Genomic DNA, 8,067 nt, shown 5'->3' on the forward strand with positions numbered 1-8,067 from the left:
AACGCTGTGTCCTGGATATTACTCTTGATACCTACATAAATATTATGCACAATTTCAATCCGCTCATGGACGTCAACAAACTTATAAGGGACTTTTTTAATAAGTCCTGTTGCTAAGACACACAACCGAGTCTGATTATATATCATGTTAAAACTAAGGTCATGAAATGATAAGTGTAAAAATTAGCTTAAACTAGTTAATTAACTTTCTTATTTATTTTGACATGAGAACCTTAATTACCAATAGTTAGCTTACAAGGTAGTTGCATGTCAAAGCACTTTTGCAAATAAATAACTATGTTATAAATCTTGCTTTAAGTATGATCCCATAAGACCTTTACTTCCAGCCCAAACCGGAATTGCAAGTTTCGTAATTCAAAAGTTCATTACTCATGAACCAAGCAAAATTCATCTTGAAGTGTGTAGGACCCAGTATTTTGGTGGGTTGTGAAATCAATGCAAGCTCATTCAGATTGTAGTTGTTAAATGCGCGCTAAAAGAAATTTTGTTAATAATTTTATTTATTTAATACTACAAAATCTGCAGATATGTGAGGCCCAAATGGAAGCACAACAATGTTTTGAATAGGTTCACTGCACTCCTTTTCCATCGACTTCTACTTCCCCTTCTCAATCTTTTTTTTTACTGGTTTCTATAAATGTTCATAGTCAAATGCCATACTACTGGTCAGCATTCCATTCGTGTACAATCTTCTAAGAGTACAGCCTGCCGACCAAGAGAGGCCATCAGCAAATCTCGACACTGCAAAGTCTGTCGCACATTCAACTACCATCCCTATCAACTCCGGAGAACTTGCAACTTCATAAAATAGTGTCCAGTGCCTTTAAAGTTTTTGTTTGTGATTTTGTTTAAGATTACAGGTTAAGATACCTCATCATATTCATGATCGAGAGTCAGGTTCTTACAGCTAAATTCATCATCACGTGCCAGGTGTTATTTTTGCTATTAGCTGAGAAAGGTTAATGAAGGTTATTTGCCAAGGGCACTAAATTGCATTGAGAAGGTTACTGTAAAATGTGCTAAATACATGTAAAGACATCAGGTGATTTGGGTTAATAAGTTAATTTATCATGTATTGTACTCTTTCTTTGTTTCACTTATTAAAGGCAGTGGACAATATTGGTAATTACTCAAAATAATTAAGTATTATTAAAAAAACTTTCTTGGTTAAGAGTAATGAGGAGAGGTTAATAGTATAAAACATTGTTAGAAACAGCTCCATCTGAAGAGACGTAGTTTTCGGAAAAAAAGTAATTTTCCCGTCATTTGATTTCAAGACCTCAGATTTAGAACTTGAGGTCTCGAAATCAAGCATCTGAAAGCACACAGCTTCGTGTGACAACTTGGTGTTTTTTTCTTTTATTAATATCTCGCAACTTCGATGACCAATTGAGTTCAAATTTTCACAGGTTTGTTATTTTAAGCACAGGTTGAGATACACCAGCTGTGAAGGCTAGTTTTTGACAAGTACCAAAAGTGTCACACTGTCTTTAAACAATAAACCTAAAGGGAACAGACTGGGCAAATTTTCCTTTGCTCAATTCCCAATTCTTTATTTTACTTGTAGGAGTTGTTGAGACTATGACATTCTGAGATGTACGAGAAGATTTGCGGACAGGCACCCCAGCAGTAAGGCCTCTTGTAAGAGACCCGAGCCCATAAAGTACGATTGAAACTTTACTGCAGTGAAATCTTTGTCATCGTCCTGCAACATACCAGGTCAGTTGTTGTCAATCTTTTGTTACTTTATCTATAAATAAATTTGCTAAACTCCAGTACTGCTAACAAAAAGGTTTTACAGTTACTGAACTCCTGTGTTGAAGCTTTGCGTCCAGAATTCAAACAGTTTCAATTTAATTATTTAGTCGCCAAAACAAACCCTTTGAGGTGTGATTTTGAATGATTGTATTTGGATATCTAAATTATTCCTGTGAGTGACACATTCTATGTTAAAGACTATGCAGAGCACCCTTTATAACGATGCTTCAAGTTAGAGCTACTGGTTCCCTCTCAATGTTTTTGAAGCTTGCGGTATGCTAATTGCTTGCAGTTTGGGGTCATTATAAAAAAACAACTCAGCTATCAAGCCCTATGTTAGCGGTCACCCTTTTTTGTCAACCTCTTTGTTCGGCCGGGGAGTGTCAGTCACAGCCATACAGCTGCAGTGTAGCCAGGCATCACACACTGGGTGAGATATCTTGCTACATGACAGTTGTTGGTTGTGTGGCTTCTGACTTTCACCCCAAACAAAAATATTTTTAAAAAGAGGAGACTGCCAACATAGGGCTAGATGACGCAGTTGGTAGAGCGCCAGCTTGTTGATCTGGAGGTCTTTGGTTCGAGTCCCAATTTAGTCACTTTTGTTTTTCAACCCCAAATCATTTTCTTCACAGGTCTGTAAGAGGCATATGACCAGACAAGCAAGCACAAAAGAAAATAAGATACGCATGAAAAACCTCTTCAGCTGTTCATATTCTGCTAAGATGTTGCCTAGGAACAAAGGGACGCTCAGGTAATACTGCTAAGAATTATCATGACAACAAATTATTGTGTGAAAGATACATGTAAAACCAACATTGAAAGGGAGAGCAGTGTAGACAGACTCATGAGCAGGCCTAGAATTTCATGTTTGAACATGTTGAAAGGACAAAGAAAAGAGCACTTCCATTTGATACTTGCATAAATATTATGCACAATTTCAATCCTCTCATGGATGTCAACAAACTTATGAGGGACTTTTTTAATAAGTCCTGTTGCTAAGACACACCTGAGTCTGATTCTTTATCATGTTAAAACTAAGGTCATGAAATATTAAGTGTAATAATTAGCTTAAACTAATTAATTAACTTTCTTATTTATTTTAAAATGAGAACATTAATTACTAATAGTTAGCTTACAAGGTAGTTGCATATCAAAGCACTTTTGCAAATAAATAATTATGTTTTAAGTCTTGCTTGATGTATGATCCCATGTGACCTTTACTTCAAATTTCGTAATTCAAAAGTTCATTACTCATGAACCAAGCAAAATTCATCTTGAAGTGTGTAGGACCCAGTTTTTTAGTGGGATGTTAAATCAATGCAAGCTCATTCAGATGGTAATTGTTAAATGCGCGCTAAAAGAAATTATTATTAATTTTATTTATTTAATACTACAAAATCTGCAGATATGTGAGGCCCAAATGGAAGCACAACAATGTTTTTGAATAGGTTCACTGCACTCCTTTTCCATCATCTTCTACTTCCCCTTTTCCTTTTTTCTTTTACTGGTATCCATAAATGTTCATAGTCAAATGCCTTACTACTGGTCTTCACTCAATTCGTGTACAAACTTCTAAGAGAACAGACCAAGAGAGGCCATCAGCAAATCTCTGTCGCAGAGTCTGCCGCACATTCAACTACCATCCCTATCAACTCCGGAGAACTTGCAACTTCATAAAATAGTGTCCAGTGCCTTTAAGGTTTTTGTTTGTGGTTTTGTTTAAGATTACAGGTTACTATACCTCATACATATTCATGATCGAGAGTCAAGTTCTTACAGCTCAATTCATCATCACGTGCCAGGTGTTATTTTTGCTATTAGATTAGAAAGATTAAAGAATATTATTTGCCAAGGGCACTAAAACGCATTGAGACGGTTGCTGTGAAATGGGCTATATACATTTAAAGACGTCAGGTGATTTGGGTTAATAAGTTGTGTTATCATGTATTGTTTCTTTGTTTCACTTATTATAGGCAGTGGACAATATTGGTAATTACACAAAATAATTAATTATTATCAAAAAACCTTTCATAACAGAGGCTCTAAAGGTCCTTCAAGCCTGTATTATGCATTTGCACCCCATTCGCATAGTGCAACATTACTGCGAATGTTGTATTGTGCCGGCGCAGCGGTGTATACTGTATGTGTGTTTGAGGGTAGGTGTAGTGACCCAAACGAGTGTCTAAAAAGCTTCACAAATGATCGTACAATGTATTATCTTCTTGTTTACTTTCAAGTTAGTGTGTAAACCTTTCGAGGGGCACTTTTAACCATTAAACAATAATACATATCAGACCACAGAAGGTGATGACTTTTTTTCTTGCCACTCCGCAGTTATTTCGCACGCCAATTTGTCATCACCTTGCTTTTTGCTAAAGCAAACATCTAAAATGTTACGTGCCTAAGCTAGCATTCGCTCGTGAAATAGGTTTACGCTTAAGCAATTTTTGTTGCTATGTTAAGCAAACAAATTTTCTTACTGTTGAACAGCCCTATGCCATTGGGCCCTTCACACACACACAGTGCAACATAATTGCAATATGTTATTGGTGTGGCGTGCAGCAGTGCATTTGGGTGTGTATTTGACGTGTGTTTGTATGGTAGGTGTAGCGAAGTAAACGCGTCTGAAATGTTTAAGGAATGATGTACAAAGTATTATCTTCTTATTTTCTCTCAAGTTGTGTAAACCTTTCAAGTGGCGCTTTGAACCATTACAAATAGTACATGGAAGACAGAGAAGGCGTTAATTTTTGTTTTATCGCCACTCTGCATTTATATTGCCCGCCATTTTGTCAGTAGGGGGCCTACCTTCTTCTATTTTGCTGCAGCAAATGATTTACAATCTTGTGCGTGTCGTTTGTTTACGTGCTTAACCTCGTGAAATGTGTACATCCTCCATGGTTTAAGCGATTATTTTTGCTACGTTAAGCAAAAAAAATTGCTAACCGTTAAGCAGCTCTTTGAAATTTGGCCCTGTTCTGTTCAACAGTTGAACAGTCTGTTTTATCAGTTGTTTATTGAAAGTGTGTTATGTTTTTCATTTATTTCCTTGTATTTTGTAACTTAAGTGTCAAGAACAAAAACAGTTTGAAAAGGATTGTTAGACTTGGGTCTCAAAATTATCAGAGAGCCACAGAGAGACTTAACCAAGGTCAGTGAGCGACAGATACTTAAGAGATAATCATGTACTTAGGCAATTGTTTAACAATGATCTAGAACACCCCCCTCCCCCAAATAGATGGAAATTTCTGTTTTGTTCCATTCAGACCTGTTCTGAGTGGTTTTTGTTTTGCACTTGTTTTCAACTGTTTTTGTATGCTGGGTGTCAGCTATTTGGAGGTCTGGTTCACCACCGTTTATCTGTTTACACTGTATTTATAAATTGTTTTGTGGTTCTTATTAATGTATATTCAACTAATGTGTTTTATATTTATTCAGTTGTCTGTAATTGCTGTGGTTTCACACCACTCTTACTTACCTGCTTCTTGTCATTGTGTCAAGTAATCTATATATTTTTAACTAATTGTATTTTGTCTACTTCCAGCTGTAACTGTAAATGTTTTATATGAAGCACGCCAAGCGAATTAATTGACTATGAAGATTATTAAAGTTTTTTTAATTGAATTGAATAGCCTCTGTGCCTTTTATCAACTTCTTCCTTCAAGAAACAACCTGAGGTTTGACACGCTCATTTTTCGACTGTCACCAAATCTACCACTGTTTTGGACTGTAAAACCGCTCTGGTCGGAGAGTTCAACACTCATGTTTTTGATCCCAACAACAAAGAATCCAAGGTTTTTCTGAACATGCTTGAGGCTGCTGGTTTAAACCAACTTGTGTTTTCTTCTGCTCTACCCAAGCTACTCTATATAAGTACTTGTACACAATAGGCTTAAGTACACAATTTCAGGCGAACTTTGATAATTTCAGGCACAATTTCATACGTTAACAAGGCTAAAATTTGATAATTTCAGGCAAAGTTTAATTAGTAAACACAAGGTAAAGTTTGATAAGAAAACAAGGCTTGAACACGATAGCCTTGTACACCATTTTAGACAAAACTGGATAATTTCATGCAGAATTTGCTAATTGTCAATTTAATAAGAACATGTCCACATGGCTTTATACACAACTTCCAGGCATTATTTGATAATTGCAGGTAAAATTTGATAAGTAGGCAAGGCTATTGTACGCAATAGCTGCATACACAATTTAAGGAGAAGTTTCACAAGTACACAATGCTATCGCTTGTACACAATAGCCTTGTTCACATTTTCATGCAAATCTTGCTAATTGCCAGACAGAATTTGCTAATTTTCTGACAAAATTTGATAAGAACACAAGACTTTTACCTTGTACATATGTTTAGGCATAAGTACGCAAGGCTATATTGTACACAATAGCTGCGTACACAATTTCAGGCAAAATTTAATCAGTACACAAGGCTATTTATAGTCTTGCAATTTGATAAAGTACACAACTCCTGGCAAAGTTTGATAATTTCAGGCACACAAGGCCTTATACACAATTTAGGCAGAATTTCGGGAGTGAACAAATACAATTTCAGGAAAACTGTTGATATATTCAGGCAAAATTTGATGATTACACAAGGCTTGTACACTATTTTAAGGCAAAATGTGATAAGTACACAAGGGTATTACACCGTTGTACTTGTTTTAGGCAGAATTTAGGGATGTTTCAGACATAATTTTGACATGTTCAGGCGAAATTTGATAAGTACACAAGTTACTTGTTTTTAGGCAGAATTTTGAGAGTACACAAGGCTATAGTCTTGTACACAAGTACACAATTTCAGGAAAAGTTTTGATATATTCAGGCAAAATTTGATAATTTCAGGCAAATTTTGATGATTACACAAGGCTACAGTCTTGTACACTATTTAAGGCAAAATGTTTTAAGTATACAAGGCTATATAACACCCAGGTACTTGTTTTTAGGCAGAATTTAGGGAGTACACAAGTCTTGTACACAAGTAGACAATTTCAGGCCAAATGTTGATATATTCAGGCAAAATTTGATAATTCCAGCAAACATGATGATACACAAGGCTACAGTCTTGTACAGTATTTCAGGCAAAACTTGTTAATTTTAGGCAAACTTTGGTGAATACACAAGGCTATAGTACACAAGGACAGGTGTCCTTGTTAAGTACACAAGACTGTATACAATTTCAGGCAAAATTTGATTGTTTCAAGTTAAAATTGGTGTAGCAAATGCTTTAGCATTGCAGGCCTACACTTTTTCAGGCAAAAATTTGTTAATTTTAGGCAAAATTGTTTTGGGGCATAATTTCAGGCAAATTTGATGATTTCAGGCAAATTTGATGATTACACAATTGGCTACAGTCTTGTACACTATTCCAGGCAAAATGTGATATGTAGACAAGGCTATTATACTCTTGTATTTGTTTTTAGGCAGAATTTAGGGAGTACACAAGGCTACAGTCTTGTACACTATTTCAGGCAAAATTTGAACATTTCAGGCAAAATTTGATGATTCCACAAGTACACATCTGGCAAAGTTTGATAATTTTAGGCACACAAGGCCTTATACACACTTTCAGGCAAAACCTGGTAAATACAAATGGCTATAGTTGTGTACACATTAGCCTTTAATAGATTTTTAGGCAAAATTTGATAATTTCAGGCCAAATGTTGATGATAAACAAGGATAAAGTCGTGTAATTTGACCATTTCATGCAAACTTTGGTGCATACACAAGGCCAGGTGATCTTGTTTAGTACACAATTGTATACAATTTCAGGCAAAGTTTGATCGCTTCAGGCAAAATTTGAAAGCACACAAGGCCAAATTCAGGCACAGTTTGGTAACTTCAGACAAAATTTGATCAGTAGGCAGAATTTAGGGGGTACACAAGTACACAATCTTAGACAAAGTTTGATATATTAAGGCAAAATTTGATAAAGTTCACAACTCCTGGCAAAGTTTGATAATTTCAGGCACACAAGGCTTTATACACACTTTCAGGCAAAACCTGGTAAGTAAAAATGGCTTTAGTAGGGTACACATTAGCCTTGAACACATTTTCAGCAACCATTTTATAATTTCAGGCCAAAAGTTGATACACAAGTCTTACACTATTTCAGGCAAAATTTGCTACTTTTCAGTCAAAATAAACAAAAAATAGTAGAAAAGGCTGGTTAAGTAGACAACTTTAGGCAAAACTTGAAAGCGTCATGCAAATATGAAAGGCTTAAAATTTTTACACATTTTCAGGCAACAATTGATAGTCTCAGGCTAAAATT

General features: G+C 35.7%; 1 long non-coding RNA gene across 2 annotated transcripts in view; it reads left to right on the forward strand.

Moving 5' to 3' along the window:
- The window catches only part of LOC139933958 (uncharacterized), a 28,586-nt gene extending 23,176 nt beyond the window's left edge, over nucleotides 1-5,410 (forward strand). For both annotated transcript variants that reach the window (XR_011785661.1, XR_011785662.1), the window contains exons 8-9: nucleotides 1,588-1,739; nucleotides 2,414-5,410. This is a non-coding gene — a long non-coding RNA (uncharacterized lncRNA). The remainder of the gene's footprint in view (nucleotides 1-1,587; nucleotides 1,740-2,413) is intronic.
- The last annotated feature ends 2,657 nt before the right edge of the window (nucleotides 5,411-8,067 follow it).

This window comes from Asterias amurensis, chromosome 2 (assembly GCF_032118995.1).
Source record: "Asterias amurensis chromosome 2, ASM3211899v1".
Taxonomy (NCBI): Eukaryota; Metazoa; Echinodermata; class Asteroidea; order Forcipulatida; family Asteriidae; genus Asterias; species Asterias amurensis.